The following is an 18,207-nucleotide window of genomic DNA, read 5'->3' as shown; positions in this document are numbered from 1 at the left end:
AGTTCCTAGAAAATCTAGCGAGCATATCTACGACTTCCATGGTTGATTTTAGAAATTTCAAAAACGTCCAAAATGGTGGTAAAGTGAATTTCCTTGTTAATTTACGGATTTTACTCGATTTTGATCCTTTTTCTTTCGCTAAAAAGGGCATAAAGTGGCCTAGCCTTATCGAATCGAACCATGTAATAGTTCGTAGGAAATCTAACGAGCATATCTATGACTTCCATGGTTGATTTTAGAATTTTCAAAAACGGCCAAAATGGGGGTTAAGTTAATTTCATTGTTAATTTACGGATTTTACTTGTTTTTGACCCTTTTTCTTTCACTAAAAAAGGCATAAAGTGGCCTAGCCTTATCGAATCAAAACATGTAATAGTTCCTAGGAAATCTAACGAGCATATCTATGACTTCCATTGTTGATTTTAGAATTTTCAAAAACGGCCAAAATGGGGGTTAGGTTAATTTCCTTGTTAATTTACGGATTTTACTCATTTTTGACCCTTTTTCTTTCACTAAAAAGGGCATAAAGTGGCCTAGCTTTATCGAATCGAAGCATGTAATAGTTCCTAGGAAATCTAACGAGCATATCTACGACTTCCATGGTTGATTTTAGAAATTTCAAAAACGTCCAAAATGGGGGTTAAATGAATATCCTTGTTTATTTACGGATCTTACTCGTCTTTGACCCATTTTCTTTCACTAAAAAATGCATAAAGTGGCCTAGGCTTATCGAATCGAAGCATGTAGTAGTTCATAGGAAATCTAACAAGCATATCTACGACTTCCACGGTTTGTATTAGAATTTTCAAAACGGTCAAAATGAGGGTTAAGTTAATTTCCTTGTTAATTTACGGATTTTACTCGTTTTTCAACCTTTTTCTTTCACTGAAAAGGGCATAAAGTGGCCTAGCTTTATCGAATCGAAGGTTGTAATAGTTCCTAGGAAATCTAACGAGCATATCTACGACTCCCATGGTTGATTTAGAAATTTCAAAAATGTCCAAAATGGGGGTTAAGTGAATATCCTTGTTTATTTACGGATCTTACTCGTCTTTGACCCATTTTCTTTCACTAAAAAATGAATAAAGTGGCCTAGGCTTATCGAATCGAAGCATGTAATAGTTCATAGGAAATCTAACAAGCATATCTATGACTTCCACGGTTTATATTAGAATTTTCAAAACGGTCAAAATGAGGGTTAAGTTAATTTCCTTGTTAATTTACGGATTTTACTCGTTTTTGACCCTTTTTCTTTCACTAAAAAAGGCATAAAGTGGCCTTGCCTTATCGAATCGAAGCATGTAATAGTTCCTAGGAAATCTAACGAGCATATCTATTACTTCCAAGGTTGATTCTAGAATTTTCAAAAACAGCCAAAATGGGGGTTAAGTGAATATCCTTGTTTATTTACGGATCTTACTAGTCTTTGACCCATTTTCTTTCACTAAAAAATGCATAAAGTGGCCTAGCCTTATCGAATCGAAGCATGTAATAGTTCCTAGAAAATCTAGCGAGCATATCTACGACTTCCATGGTTGATTTTAGAAATTTCAAAAACGTTCAAAATGGTGGTAAAGTGAATTTCCTTGTTAATTTACGGATTTTACTCGATTTTGATCCTTTTTCTTTCGTTAAAAAGGGCATAAAGTGGCCTAGCCTTATCGAATCGAACCATGTAATAGTTCGTAGGAAATCTAACGAGCATATCTATGACTTCCATGGTTGATTTTAGAATTTTCAAAAACGGCCAAAATGGGGGTTAAGTTAATTTCCTTGTTAATTCTCGGATTTTACTTGTTTTTGACCCTTTTTCTTTCACTAAAAAAGGCATAAAGTGGCCTAGCTTTATCGAATCGAAGCATGTAATAGTTCCTAGGAAATCTAACGAGCATATCCACGACTTCCATGGTTGATTTTAGAAATTTCAAAAACGTCCAAAATGCTGGTAAAGTGAATTTCTTTGTTAATTTACGGATTTTACTCGTTTTTCACCCTTTTTCTTTCACTAAAAAGGGCATAAAGTGGCCTAGCTTTATCGAATCGAAGCATGTAATAGTTCCTAGAAAATCTAGCGAGCATATCTACGACTTCCATGGTTGATTTTAGAAATTTCAAAAACGTTCAAAATGGTGGTAAAGTGAATTTCCTTGTTAATTTACGGATTTTACTCGATTTTGCACTACAAGAAAATAATCAAATTAAGACGGAATTTTGTGACGGAATTATTTTCCGTCCCAAAATAATTAAATTGGGACGGAATTTGCGACGAATTTATGTCACAATTATTTTATTACAAATTAATTTCGTTGATAGGGACGGAATTGATATTCTGTCTCGATATTGAGACGGATTGAAAGTTACGTCGCATTTTAGGGACGGAATTTGTATTTCCGTCCCAAATCTGAGCAAAAAAATTATAGCGGCAATCGAAATTGAAATGTAAAAGGGCTCCTATGCCAAATATTTGGCTTCCCTCTCACCTAGACTAAAATCCCACTGGCTTCTTTTTATTAAAAATTAAAAATAAAATATAAACCTACCAGAGACATATTCCAAAATCTCAAATCTCAAATTCACATAATCTCTAAATAATTAATTCTGATTGTTCCCTTCCTTTCTCTTATCGGATTCCCTCTTTATCCTCTTCAATCAAACATCACTTAATTTTCTCTTCATTCTCTCTCACGGTAAATCTAACACGCTCTCTTCCCCATCACATCTCCGCAAGACCACATAGCCAACAGCAAAGACAATGGTTAGTTCACATCATCTCAGGCTTGTTCCCCCTTTTGTGATTGTTATTGTGATTATTTAGTCTTTGATTCTTATTTTGATGCAATTTTTAGGGTTTTTACTAAATAACTAATTTTTTGGGTAAATCTAATCTGATTCTTGTCTTTGATTGTGATTATTTTTGGGTAAATCTAAACAAAAATGCATACCCTACCAATTTCATTGGGTTTGAAAACAGCACCCCCAAATTGATTTATGATTTGTTTGTGATTTTTTTCTCTCCTGTTTTAATGGATGTGTTACCATAGACATATTTTTGTCTAATATATATGCCATGTTTGCAGGGAGAGGATTCACTTTCTGTTTATTTGGAATATGTCTCTGGTAGGTTAGTTTAACTGCACTCATGATGTATAATTAGTTGAGTTGTTGAACAACACACTCTTGCTCAAGGTTAAAAAGTTGCAATTCCACTAATTCTTAGTAAAAGTTGCAGTTCATATATTAGTGTAAAATACCAGTTGGCATTATTCATCATATTGTTTACTTATCCTATGTAACAGGTGTATCACTATCAAATTCAAAGGTTGAATTTATGAATATATTTTGTTTTGACTTGTGTGGACTGGTGATGTCAAAACTATTCATTTTCTGTGATATGTAGGTTAAGAAAACAGGGGTGACTTGGTCCTAAATTTCCTTGGTGGAACAGTGGCAGACTGTGATTCTTCCTCTTTGCTCGACCTCTCTAATGTATGTTGGGCCCCTTTTCCCAAATCTCTTATGTTGTTGTGATGTTTTTTTTGCTAAGACTTAATTTCATTTGCTTGTTGAGAAGGTATAATCATCTAAAGCTTTGTTTATCAGTTGTGGTTTGTCGTTCCAAATGTGATAGTTTGTTTGAATTTTAACTAAGCTTTTATCTCTAGTTGTGTATTAAGTAGTATGGGAGATTATGATGTATTCTAAATCTGATGCTTTATGACATAATAAGTAACATTATAATAATGTTAAGGGGTTTGTTACCTTGAATTTGAAAATTTTGACGAGTTTGCTGCTTGTTAACTTGGCACATAACTACTTCTCAATAGTTGCATTAGGCACGTTGAAGTTTTGGGTAGTTGTAGAATTAATTGTTTTTTGGGATTATTGTTTTATGATAGAATGGGTGATTTTTATTTGATGAAATTGTGTCTTCTTGGTGTTTGAAGAAATTTGCAAGAGTTGATGTATGAGTGATGAGCTAATTGTTGTGCATTTTATGAAGTGTCAAAGGAAATTAAGAGATTGTAATTACTCTTCATTGTGAAGAATGAAGATTGTTATTAGTGTGGGTGATTGAAAATACCCTGCTTCATAGTTTAGATGGAAGGTTGATGGGCTGGATGTGTATTTTGAAATATCCTTCGTTACATGATCAAATGGTGTTTGAATTAAATGTATTTTGATTTGTCTAATTTTGAACTATGTTTATAGGAACTTGGATCAACTTGAGATGTTATCGAAGAAATAGAAGAAGCTTAATCAAAGACCGGACGTCTTCACAATCCATTGCTGCAACTAGGTAATATTTGGTGGTGGTTGTTAATCAATTAGTAAGTAAGATCCATCTTATTTTTTCAATTTTACTTTATTTCGAATTTGTTAGTAGTATATACTTAATTTTCTATGAATGCTGAAATTAAAGTTCAAAAAGGGCTATGATATCATCAGGGTGAGTTTGGTTTTCAATTTTCTAGTTGTTCTTTTGGTGACAGGAGCTGAAGTAGAGAAAGGAAATAGCTCATTTGCATTGAGAGAAAGAAGTTAATGACCAAATTAAGGGTAACGGCTTTAGTTTGTTATGAAATTAATTTTATGCCATTAACCGTGAACGCATCTGCTTTGAATGATGGTTTAAAATAATGGTTTGTCTATGGCTTGAATACCCTCCTTTACATGCTTTAGAAATCTATGATTGAATTTTCTGATGTATAATGAGGGAAAAGCTCTTCTATCATCTCCTTTGCGGTACACATATTTATGACTATTTCTTTCCTTGTATTTTTGTACAGAATCAAACCTTGGATATTTCTTAGACAAATCAACAATTGCTGGTGTACGTGGTTTTTGTGTTTCAGCACCGCTAAGACCTAAGGAAGTTATTAGAACTTAAGAATGAATTGAGTTTGATATTTTGTATACCTTCAAGTTATTAGAAGGTTAACCTATTGGATGATTGATAATACTTTGATATTTCGTTAGATAATTATATGTTTCTGATGGAACTATTGATGTTTACAAATTGAATTGTACTCTTGGAATGAATTTTTGAAATTGTTATGACTCAATTAAATGTGCATAATATAAGGATATTAAAATCGTAGAAGAATATTGTAAATAACATTTGTCGCACATTATTTATTTGTGACTGAATTTTATATAAATTTATCCCAACAAATAATTAAAAAAAAATTAATTAACCCAATCTGGGACGGATTATAAGTATTTTGTCACAAATATCGGGACGGAATTTGAGATTTCTGTCGCAATGTTGGGACGGAATTAAATATTGGGATAAAACAATTAATTACATTCCGTCCCAGATTCCGTCCCGAACTTCCCGAACTTGCGACAGACGATAAAATTCCGTCCCCAAAAAATTGCGACAGCAAGAATTGCGACGAAAGTATTTTGTCCAAAATTCCGTCCCAGATTTCAACAGGGACGGAAATTTACACTACTGTGCGACGAAAATTTCCGTCCCAAATCAATGTTTTTCTTGTAGTGTTGATCCTTTTTCTTTCGCTAAAAAGGGCATAAAGTGGCCTAGCCTTATCGAATCGAACCATGTAATAGTTCGTAGGAAATCTAACGAGCATATCTATGACTTCCATGGTTGATTTTAGAATTTTCAAAAACGGCCAAAATGGGGGTTAAGTTAATTTCCTTGTTAATTTACGGATTTTACTTGTTTTTGACCCTTTTTCTTTCACTAAAAAAGGCATAAAGTGGCCTAGCCTTATCGAATCAAAACATGTAATAGTTCCTAGGAAAACTAACGAGCATATCTATGACTTCCATTATTGATTTTAGAATTTTCAAAAACGGAAAAAATGGGGGTTAGGTTAATTTCCTTGTTAATTTACGGATTTTACTCATTTTTGACCCTTTTTCTTTCACTAAAAAGGGCATAAAGTGGCCTAGCTTTATCGAATCGAAGCATGTAATAGTTCCTAGGAAATCTAACGAGCATATCTACGACTTCCATGGTTGATTTTAGAAATTTCAAAAACGTCCAAAATGGGGGTTAAATGAATATCCTTGTTTATTTACGGATCTTACACGTCTTTGACCCATTTTCTTTCACTAAAAAATGCATAAAGTGGCCTAGGCTTATCGAATCGAAGCATGTAGTAGTTCATAGGAAATCTAACAAGCATATCTACGACTTCCACGGTTTATATTAGAATTTTCAAAACGGTCAAAATGAGGGTTAAGTTAATTTTCTTGTTAATTTACGGATTTTACTCGTTTTTCAACCTTTTTCTTTCACTAAAAAGGGCATAAAGTGGCCTAGCTTTATCGAATCGAAGGTTGTAATAGTTCCTAGGAAATCTAACGAGCATATCTACGACTCCCATGGTTGATTTAGAAATTTCAAAAACGTCCAAAATGGGGGTTAAGTGAATATCCTTGTTTATTTACGGATCTTACTCGTCTTTGACCCATTTTCTTTCACTAAAAAATGAATAAAGTGGCCTAGGCTTATCGAATCGAAGCATGTAATAGTTCATAGGAAATCTAACAAGCATATCTACGACTTCCACGGTTTATATTAGAATTTTCAAAACTGTCAAAATGAGGGTTAAGTTAATTTCCTTGTTAATTTACGGATTTTACTCGTTTTTGACCCTTTTTCTTTCACTAAAAAAGGCATAAAGTGGCCTTGCCTTATCGAATCAAAGCATGTAATAGTTCCTAGGAAATCTAACGAGCATATCTATTACTTCCATGGTTGATTTTAGAATTTTCAAAAATGGCCAAAATGGGGGTTAAGTGAATATCCTTGTTTATTTACGGATCTTACTAGTCTTTGACCCATTTTCTTTCACTAAAAAATGCATAAAGTGGCCTTGCCTTATCGAATCGAAGCATGTAATAGTTCCTAGGAAATCTAACGAGCATATCTATTACTTCCATGGTTGATTTTAGAATTTTCAAAAACGGCCAAAATGGGGGTTAAGTGAATATCCTTGTTTATTTACGGATCTTACTAGTCTTTGACCCATTTTCTTTCACTAAAAAATGCATAAAGTGGCCTAGCCTTATCGAATCGAAGCATGTAATAGTTCCTAGAAAATCTAGCGAGCATATCTACGACTTCCATGGTTGATTTTAGAAATTTCAAAAACGTCCAAAATGGTGGTAAAGTGAATTTCCTTGTTAATTTACGGATTTTACTCGATTTTGATCCTTTTTCTTTCGCTAAAAAGGGCATAAAGTGGCCTAGCCTTATCGAATCGAACCATGTAATAGTTCGTAGGAAATCTAACGAGCATATCTATGACTTCCATGGTTGATTTTAGAATTTTCAAAAACGGCCAAAATGGGGGTTAAGTTAATTTCCTTGTTAATTTACGGATTTTACTTGTTTTTGACCCTTTTTCTTTCACTAAAAAAGGCATAAAGTGGCCTAGCTTTATCGAATCGAAGCATGTAATAGTTCCTAGGAAATCTAACGAGCATATCTACGACTTCCATGGTTGATTTTAGAAATTTCAAAAACGTCCAAAATGCTGGTAAAGTGAATTTCTTTGTTAATTTACGGATTTTACTCGTTTTTCACCCTTTTTCTTTCACTAAAAAGGGCATAAAGTGGCCTAGCTTTATCGAATCGAAGCATGTAATAGTTCCTAGAAAATCTAGCGAGCATATCTACGACTTCCATGGTTGATTTTAGAAATTTCAAAAACGTCCAAAATGGTGGTAAAGTGAATTTCCTTGTTAATTTACGGATTTTACTCGATTTTGATCCTTTTTCTTTCGCTAAAAAGCGCATAAAGTGGCCTAGCCTTATCGAATCGAACCATGTAATAGTTCGTAGGAAATCTAACGAGCATATCTATGACTTCCATGGTTGATTTTAGAATTTTCAAAAACGGCAAAAATGGGGGTTAAGTTAATTTCCTTGTTAATTTACGGATTTTACTTGTTTTTGACCCTTTTTCTTTCACTAAAAAAGGCATAAAGTGGCCTAGCCTTATCGAATCAAAACATGTAATAGTTCCTAGGAAATCTAACGAGCATATCTATGACTTCCATTGTTGATTTTAGAATTTTCAAAAACGGCCAAAATGGGGGTTAGGTTAATTTCCTTGTTAATTTACGGATTTTACTCATTTTTGACCCTTTTTCTTTCACTAAAAAGGGCATAAAGTGGCCTAGCTTTATCGAATCGAAGCATGTAATAGTTCCTAGGAAATCTAACGAGCATATCTACGACTTCCATGGTTGATTTTAGAAATTTCAAAAACGTCCAAAATGGGGGTTAAATGAATATCCTTGTTTATTTACGGATCTTACTCGTCTTTGACCCATTTTCTTTCACTAAAAAATGCATAAAGTGGCCTAGGCTTATCGAATCGAAGCATGTAGTAGTTCATAGGAAATCTAACAAGCATATGTACGACTTCCACGGTTTATATTAGAATTTTCAAAACGGTCAAAATGAGAGTTAAGTTAATTTTCTTGTTAATTTACGGATTTTACTCGTTTTTCAACCTTTTTCTTTCACCAAAAAGGGCATAAAGTGGCCTAGCTTTATCGAATCGAAGGTTGTAATAGTTCCTAGGAAATCTAACGAGCATATCTACGACTCCCATGGTTGATTTAGAAATTTCAAAAACGTCCAAAATGGGGGTTAAGTGAATATCCTTGTTTATTTACGGATCTTACTCGTCTTTGACCCATTTTCTTTCACTAAAAAATGAATAAAGTGGCCTAGGCTTATCGAATCGAAGCATGTAATAGTTCATAGGAAATCTAACAAGCATATCTACGACTTCCACGGTTTATATTAGAATTTTCAAAACGGTCAAAATGAGGGTTAAGTTAATTTCCTTGTTAATTTACGGATTTTACTCGTTTTTGACCCTTTTTCTTTCACTAAAAAAGGCATAAAGTGGCCTTGCCTTATCGAATCAAAGCATGTAATAGTTCCTAGGAAATCTAACGAGCATATCTATTACTTCCATGGTTGATTTTAGAATTTTCAAAAATGGCCAAAATGGGGGTTAAGTGAATATCCTTGTTTATTTACGGATCTTACTCGTCTTTGACCCATTTTCTTTCACTAAAAAATGCATAAAGTGGCCTAGCCTTATCGAATCGAAGCATGTAATAGTTCCTAGGAAATCTAACAAGCATATCTACGACTTCCACGGTTTATATTAGAATTTTCAAAACGGCCAAAATGAGGGTTAAGTCAATTTCCTAGTTAATTTACGGATTTTACTTGCTTTTGACCCTTTTTCTTTCACTAAAAAAGGCATAAAGTGGCCTAGCCTTATCGAATCGAAGCATGTAATAGTTCCTAGGAAATCTAAGGAGCGTATCTATTACTTCCATGGTTGATTTTAGAATTTTCAAAAACGGCCAAAATGGGGGTTAGGTTAATTTCCTTGTTAATTTACGGATTTTACTCGTTTTTCACCCTTTTTCTTTCACTAAAAAGGGCATAAAGTGGCCTAGCGTTATCGAATCGAAGCATGTAATAGTTCCTAGGAAATCTAACGAGCATATCTACGACTTCCATGGTTGATTTTAGAAATTTCAAAAACGTCCAAAATGGTGGTAAAGTGAATTTCCTTGTTAATTTACGGATTTTACTCGATTTTGATCCTTTTTCTTTTGCTAAAAAGGGCATAAAGAGGCCTAGGCTTATCGAGTCGAACCATGTAATAGTTCGTAGGAATTCTAACGAGCATATCTATGACTTCCATGGTTGATTTTAGAATTTTCAAAAACGGCCAAGATGGGGGTTAAGTGAATATCCTTGTTTATTTACTGATCTTACTCATCTTTGACCCATTTTCTTGCACTAAAAAATGCATAAAGTGACCTAGCCTTTTCGAATCGAACCATGCAATAGTTCCTAGGAAATCTAACAAGCATATCTACGACTTCCACGGATTATATTAGAATTTTCAAAACGGCCAAAATGGGGGTTAGGTTAATTTCCTTGTTAATTTACGGATTTTACTCGCTTTTGACCCTTTTTCTTTCACTAAAAAAGGCATAAAGTGGCCTAGCCTTATCGAATCGAAGCATGTAATAGTTCCTTGGAAATCTAACGAGCATATCTACGACTTCCATGGTTGATTTTAGAAATTTCAAAAACGTCCAAAATGGTGGTAAAGTGAATTTCTTTGTTAATTTACGGATTTTACTCGATTTTGTTCCTTTTTCTTTCGCTAAAAAGGGCATAAAGTGGTCTAGCCTTATCGAATCGAACCATGTAATAGTTCGTAGGAAATCTAACGAGCATATCTATCTCTTCCATGGTTGATTTTAGAATTTTCTAAACCGGCCAAAATGGGGGTTAAGTGAATATCCTTGTTTATTTACGGATCTTACTCGTCTTTGACCCATTTTCTTTCACTAAAAAATGCATAAAGTGGCCTAGCCTTATCAAATCGAAGCATGTAATAGTTCCTAGGAAATCTAACAAGCATATCTACGACTTCCATGGTTTATATTAGAATTTTCAAAACGGCCAAAATGAGGGTTAAGTTAATTTCCTAGTTAATTTACGGATTTTACTTGCTTTTGACCCTTTTTCTTTCACTAAAAAAGGCATAAAGTGGCATAGCCTTATCGAATCGAAGCATGTAATAGTTCCTAGGAAATCTAACGAGCGTATCTATTACTTCCATGGTTGATTTTAGAATTTTCAAAAACAGCCAAAATGGGGGTTAGGTTAATTTCCTTGTTAATTTACGGATTTTACTCGTTTTTCACCCTTTTTCTTTCACTAAAAAGGGCATAAAGTGGCCTAGCTTTATCAAATCGAAGCATGTAATAGTTCCTAGGAAATCTAACGAGCATATCTACGACTTCCATGGTTGATTTTAGAAATTTCAAAAACGTCCAAAATGGTGGTAAAGTGAATTTCCTTGTTAATTTACGGATTTTACTCGATTTTGATCCTTTTTATTTTGCTAAACAGGGCATAAAGAGGCCTAGGCTTATCGAATCGAACCATGTAATAGTTCGTAGGAATTCTAACGAGCATATCTATGACTTCCAGGGTTTATTTTAGAATTTTCAAAAACGGCCAAGATGGGGGTTAAGTGAATATCCTTGTTTATTTATGGATCTTACTCATCTTTGACCCATTTTCTTGCACTAAAAAATGCATAAAGTGGCCTAGCCTTTTCAAATCGAACCATGCAATAGTTCCTAGGAAATCTAACAAGCATATCTACGACATCCACGGATTAAATTAGAATTTTCAAAACGGCCAAAATGGGGTTAAGTTAATTTCCTTGTTAATTTACGGATTTTACTCGTTTTTGACCCTTTTTCACTAAAAAAGGCATAAAGTGGCCTAGCCTTATCGAATCGAAGCATGTAATAGTTCCTAGGAAATCTAACGAGCATATCTATTACTTCCATGGTTGATTTTAGAATTTTCAAAAATGGCCAAAATGGTGGTAAAGTGAATTTCCTTGTTAATTTACGGATTTTACTCGATTTTCACTCTTTTTCTTTCACTACAAAGGGCATAAAGTGGCCTATCTTTATCGAATCGAAGCATGTAATAGTTCCTAGGAAATCTAACGAGCATATCTACGACTTCCATGGTTGATTTTAGAAATTTCAAAAACGTCCAAAATGGTGGTAAAGTGAATTTCCTTGTTAATTTACGGATTTTACTCGATTTTGATCCTTTTTCTTTTGCTAAAAGGGGCATAAAATGGCCTAGCCTTATCGAATCGAACCATGTAATAGTTCGTAGGAATTCTAACGAGCATATCTATGACTTCCATGGTTGATTTTAGAATTTTCAAAAACGGCAAAAATGGGGGTTAAGTTAATTTCCTTGTTGATTTATGGATTTTACTCGTTTTTGACCCTTTTTCTTTCACTAAAAAAGGCATAAAGTGGCCTAGCCTTTTCGAATCGAACCATGCAATAGTTCCTAGGAAATCTAACAAGCATATCTACGACTTCCACGGATTATATTAGAATTTTCAAAATGGCCAAAATGGGGTTAAGTTAATTTCCTTGTTAATTTACGAATTTTACTCGTTTTTGACCCTTTTTCTTTCACTAAAAAAGGCATAAAGTGGCCTAGCCTTATCGAATCGAAGCATGTAATAGTTCCTAGGAAATCTAACGAGCATATCTATGACTTCCATGGTTGATTTTAGAATTTTCAAAAACGGCCAAGATGGGGGTTAAGTGAATATCCTAGTTTATTTACGGATCTTACTCATCTTTGACCCATTTTCTTGCACTAAAAAATACATAAAGTGGCCTAGCCTTTTCGAATCGAACCATGCAATAGTTCCTAGGAAATCTAACAAGCATATCTACGACTTCCACGGATTATATTAGAATTTTCAAAACGGCCAAAATGGGGTTAAGTTAATTTCCTTGTTAATTTACGGATTTTACTCGTTTTTCACCCTTTTTCTTTCACTAAAAAGGGCATAAAGTGGCCTAGCTTTATCAAATCGAAGCATGTAATAGTTGCTAGGAAATCTAACGAGCATATCTACGACTTCCATGGTTGATTTTAGAAATTTCAAAAACGTCCAAAATGGTGGTAAAGTGAATTTCCTTGTTAATTTACGGATTTTACTCGATTTTGATCCTTTTTATTTTGCTAAACAGGGCATAAAGAGGCCTAGGCTTATCGAATCGAACCATGTAATAGTTCGTAGGAATTCTAACGAGCATATCTATGACTTCCAGGGTTTATTTTAGAATTTTCAAAAACGGCCAAGATGGGGGTTAAGTGAATATCCTTGTTTATTTATGGATCTTACTCATCTTTGACCCATTTTCTTGCACTAAAAAATGCATAAAGTGGCCTAGCCTTTTCAAATCGAACCATGCAATAGTTCCTAGGAAATCTAACAAGCATATCTACGACATCCACGGATTAAATTAGAATTTTCAAAACGGCCAAAATGGGGTTAAGTTAATTTCCTTGTTAATTTACGGATTTTACTCGTTTTTGACCCTTTTTCACTAAAAAAGGCATAAAGTGGCCTAGCCTTATCGAATCGAAGCATGTAATAGTTCCTAGGAAATCTAACGAGCATATCTATTACTTCCATGGTTGATTTTAGAATTTTCAAAAATGGCCAAAATGGGGGTTAGGTTAATTTCCTTGTTAATTTACGGATTTTACTCGTTTTTCACTCTTTTTCTTTCACTAAAAAGGGCATAAAGTGGCCTATCTTTATCGAATCGAAGCATGTAATAGTTCCTAGGAAATCTAACGAGCATATCTACGACTTCCATGGTTGATTTTAGAAATTTCAAAAACGTCCAAAATGGTGGTAAAGTGAATTTCCTTGTTAATTTACGGATTTTACTCGATTTTGATCCTTTTTCTTTTTCTAAAAAGGGCATAAAATGGCCTAGCCTTATCGAATCGAACCATGTAATAGTTCGTAGGAATTCTAACGAGCATATCTATGACTTCCATGGTTGATTTTAGAATTTTCAAAAACGGCAAAAATGGGGGTTAAGTTAATTTCCTTGTTGATTTATGGATTTTACTCGTTTTTGACCCTTTTTCTTTCACTAAAAAAGGCATAAAGTGGCCTAGCCTTTTCGAATCGAACCATGCAATAGTTCCTAGGAAATCTAACAAGCATATCTACGACTTCCACGGATTATATTAGAATTTTCAAAACGGCCAAAATGGGGTTAAGTTAATTTCCTTGTTAATTTACGGATTTTACTCGTTTTTGACCCTCTTTCTTTCACTAAAAAAGGCATAAAGTGGCCTAGCCTTATCGAATCGAAGCATGTAATAGTTCCTAGGAAATCTAACGAGCATATCTATTACTTCCATGGTTGATTTTAGAATTTTAAAAAATGGCCAAAATGGGGGTTAGGTTAATTTCCTTGTTAATTTACGGATTTTACCCGTTTTTGACCCTTTTTCTTTACCTAAAAAAGGCATAATGTGGCCTAGCCTTATCGAATCGAAGCATGTAATAGTTCCTAGGAAATCTAACGAGCATATCTATGACTTCCATGGTTGATTTTAGAATTTTCAAAAACGGCCAAGATGGGGGTTAAGTGAATATCCTTGTTTATTTACGGATCTTACTCATCTTTGACCCATTTTCTTGCACTAAAAAATACATAAAGTGGCCTAGCCTTTTCGAATCGAACCATGCAATAGTTCCTAGGAAATCTAACAAGCATATCTACGACTTCCACGGATTATATTAGAATTTTCAAAACGGCCAAAATGGGGTTAAGTTAATTTCCTTGTTAATTTACGGATTTTACTCGTTTTTGACCCTCTTTCTTTCACTAAAAAAGGCATAAAGTGGCCTAGCCTTATCGAATCGAAGCATGTAATAGTTCCTAGGAAATCTAACGAGCATATCTATTACTTCCATGGTTGATTTTAGAATTTTAAAAAATGGCCAAAATGGGGGTTAGGTTAATTTCCTTGTTAATTTACGGATTTTACCCGTTTTTGACCCTTTTTCTTTACCTAAAAAAGGCATAATGTGGCCTAGCCTTATCGAATCGAAGCATGTAATAGTTCCTAGGAAATCTAACGAGCATATCTATGACTTCCATGGTTGATTTTAGAATTTTCAAAAACGGCCAAGATGGGGGTTAAGTGAATATCCTTGTTTATTTACGGATCTTACTCATCTTTGACCCATTTTGTTGCACTAAAAAATGCATAAAGTGGCCTAGCCTTTTCGAATCGAACCATGCAATAGTTCCTAGGAAATCTAACAAGCATATCTACGACTTCCACGGATTATATTAGAATTTTCAAAACGGCCAAAATGGGGTTAAGTTAATTTCCTTGTTAATTTACGGATTTTACTCGTTTTTGACCCTTTTTCTTTCACTAAAAAAGGCATAAAGTGGCCTAGCCTTATCGAATCGAAGCATGTAATAGTTCCTAGGAAATCTAACGAGCATATCTATTACTTCCATGGTTGATTTTAGAATTTTCAAAAACGGCAAAAATGGGGGTTAAGTTAATTTCCTTGTTGATTTATGGATTTTACTCGTTTTTGACCCTTTTTCTTTCACTAAAAAAGGCATAAAGTGGCCTAGCCTTATCGAATCGAAGAATGTAATAGTTCCAAGGAAATCTAACGAGCATATCTATGACTTCCATGGTTGATTTTTGAATTTTCAAAAACGGCCAAAATGGGGGTTAGGTTAATTTCCTTGTTAATTTACGGATTTTACTCGTTTTTGACCCTTTTTCTTTCCATAAAAAGGGCATAAAGTGGCCTAGCCTTATCGAATCGAAGCATGTAATAGTTCCTAGGAAATCTAACGAGCATATCTACGACTTCCTTGGTTGATTTTAGAAATTTCAAAAACGTCCAAAATGGTGTTAAAGTGAATTTCCTTGTTAATTTACGGATTTTACTCGTTTTTGACCCTTTTTCTTTCACTAAAAAAGGCATAAAGTGGCCTAGCTTTATCGAATCGAAGCATGTAATAGTTCCTAGGAAATCTAACGAGCGTATCTATTACTTCCATGGTTGATTTTAGAATTTTCAAAAACGGCCAAAATGGGGGTTAGGTTAATTTCCTTGTTAATTTACGGATTTTACTCGTTTTTCACCCTTTTTCTTTCACTAAAAAGGGCATAAAGTGGCCTAGCTTTATCAAATCGAAGCATGTAATAGTTCCCAGGAAATCTAACGAGCATATCTACGACTTCCATGGTTGATTTTAGAAATTTCAAAAACGTCCAAAATGGTGGTAAAGTGAATTTCCTTGTTAATTTACGAATTTTACTCGATTTTGATCCTTTTTATTTTGCTAAACAGGGCATAAAGAGGCCTAGGCTTATCGAATCGAACCATGTAATAGTTCGTAGGAATTCTAACGAGCATATCTATGACTTCCAGGGTTTATTTTAGAATTTTCAAAAACGGCCAAGATGGGGGTTAAGTGAATATCCTTGTTTATTTATGGATCTTACTCATCTTTGACCCATTTTCTTCCACTAAAAAATGCATAAAGTGGCCTAGCCTTTTCGAATCGAACCATGCAATAGTTCCTAGGAAATCTAACAAGCATATCTACGACTTCCACGGATTATATTAGAATTTTCAAAACGGCCAAAATGGGGTTAAGTTAATTTCCTTGTTAATTTACGGATTTTACTCGTTTTTGACCCTTTTTCTTTCACTAAAAAAGGCATAAAGTGGCCTAGCCTTATCGAATCGAAGCATGTAATAGTTCCTAGGAAATCTAACGAGCATATCTATTACTTCCATGATTGATTTTAGAATTTTAAAAAATGGCCAAAATGGGGGTTAGGTTAATTTCCTTGTTAATTTACGGATTTTACTCGTTTTTCACCCTTTTTCTTTCACTAAAAAGGGCATAAAGTGGCCTATCTTTATCGAATCGAAGCATGTAATAGTTCCTAGGAAATCTAACGAGCATATCTATTACTTCCATGGTTGATTTTAGAATTTTCAAAAACGGCAAAAATGGGGGTTAAGTTAATTTCCTTGTTGATTTATGGATTTTACTCGTTTTTGACCCTTTTTCTTTCACTAAAAAAGGCATAAAGTGGCCTAGCCTTATCGAATCGAAGAATGTAATAGTTCCAAGGAAATCTAACGAGCATATCTATGACTTCCATGGTTGATTTTTGAATTTTCAAAAACGGCCAAAATGGGGGTTAGGTTAATTTCCTTGTTAATTTACGGATTTTACTCGTTTTTGACCCTTTTTCTTTCCATAAAAAGGGCATAAAGTGGCCTAGCCTTATCGAATCGAAGCATGTAATAGTTCCTAGGAAATCTAACGAGCATATCTACGACTTCCTTGGTTGATTTTAGAAATTTCAAAAACGTCCAAAATGGTGTTAAAGTGAATTTCCTTGTTAATTTACGGATTTTACTCGTTTTTGACCCTTTTTCTTTCACTAAAAAAGGCATAAAGTGGCCTAGCTTTATCGAATCGAAGCATGTAATAGTTCCTAGGAAATCTAACGAGCGTATCTATTACTTCCATGGTTGATTTTAGAATTTTCAAAAACGGCCAAAATGGGGGTTAGGTTAATTTCCTTGTTAATTTACGGATTTTACTCGTTTTTGACCCTTTTTCTTTCACTAAAAAAGGCATAAAGTGGCCTAGCCTTATCGAATCGAAGCATGTAATAGTTCCTAGGAAATCTAACGAGCATATCTATGACTTCCATGGTTGATTTTAGAATTTTCAAAAACGGCCAAGATGGGGGTTAAGTGAATATCCTTGTTTATTTACGGATCTTACTCATCTTTGACCCATTTTCTTGCACTAAAAAATACATAAAGTGGCCTAGCCTTTTCGAATCGAACCATGCAATAGTTCCTAGGAAATCTAACAAGCATATCTACGACTTCCACGGATTATATTAGAATTTTCAAAACGGCCAAAATGGGGTTAAGTTAATTTCCTTGTTAATTTACGGATTTTACTCGTTTTTGACCCTCTTTCTTTCACTAAAAAAGGCATAAAGTGGCCTAGCCTTATCGAATCGAAGCATGTAATAGTTCCTAGGAAATCTAACGAGCATATCTATTACTTCCATGGTTGATTTTAGAATTTTCAAAAACGGCAAAAATGGGGGTTAAGTTAATTTCCTTGTTGATTTATGGATTTTACTCGTTTTTGACCCTTTTTCTTTCACTAAAAAAGGCATAAAGTGGCCTAGCCTTATCGAATCGAAGAATGTAATAGTTCCAAGGAAATCTAACGAGCATATCTATGACTTCCATGGTTGATTTTTGAATTTTCAAAAACGGCCAAAATGGGGGTTAGGTTAATTTCCTTGTTAATTTACGGATTTTACTCGTTTTTGACCCTTTTTCTTTCCATAAAAAGGGCATAAAGTGGCCTAGCCTTATCGAATCGAAGCATGTAATAGTTCCTAGGAAATCTAACGAGCATATCTACGACTTCCTTGGTTGATTTTAGAAATTTCAAAAACGTCCAAAATGGTGTTAAAGTGAATTTCCTTGTTAATTTACGGATTTTACTCGTTTTTGACCCTTTTTCTTTCACTAAAAAAGGCATAAAGTGGCCTAGCTTTATCGAATCGAAGCATGTAATAGTTCCTAGGAAATCTAACGAGCGTATCTATTACTTCCATGGTTGATTTTAGAATTTTCAAAAACGGCCAAAATGGGGGTTAGGTTAATTTCCTTGTTAATTTACGGATTTTACTCGTTTTTGACCCTTTTTCTTTCACTAAAA

At 34.2% G+C, this 18,207-nt stretch overlaps 1 long non-coding RNA gene across 3 annotated transcripts; it reads left to right on the top strand.

Moving 5' to 3' along the window:
* Window positions 1-2,539: 2,539 nt before the first annotated feature.
* Window positions 2,540-5,058, top strand: LOC146905002 (uncharacterized). Of its 3 annotated transcripts, none has more exons than XR_015018101.1 (6): window positions 2,546-2,755; window positions 3,078-3,117; window positions 3,398-3,486; window positions 4,210-4,297; window positions 4,491-4,557; window positions 4,788-5,058. It is a non-coding gene; the product is annotated as an uncharacterized LOC146905002 (long non-coding RNA). The 3 variants fall into 3 exon arrangements; XR_015018100.1 differs by having other exon boundaries at window positions 2,547-2,755; window positions 3,078-3,121; XR_015018099.1 differs by having other exon boundaries at window positions 2,540-2,755; window positions 3,078-3,486.
* The last annotated feature ends 13,149 nt before the right edge of the window (window positions 5,059-18,207 follow it).

This window comes from Medicago sativa, chromosome 7, assembly GCF_051527215.1.
Source record: "Medicago sativa cultivar Bolivia chromosome 7, Bolivia_mono, whole genome shotgun sequence".
NCBI lineage: Eukaryota > Viridiplantae > Streptophyta > Magnoliopsida > Fabales > Fabaceae > Medicago > Medicago sativa.
The sequence above is the reverse complement of the archived record's forward strand: the minus strand, read 5'-3'. Positions and strand labels throughout refer to the sequence as shown.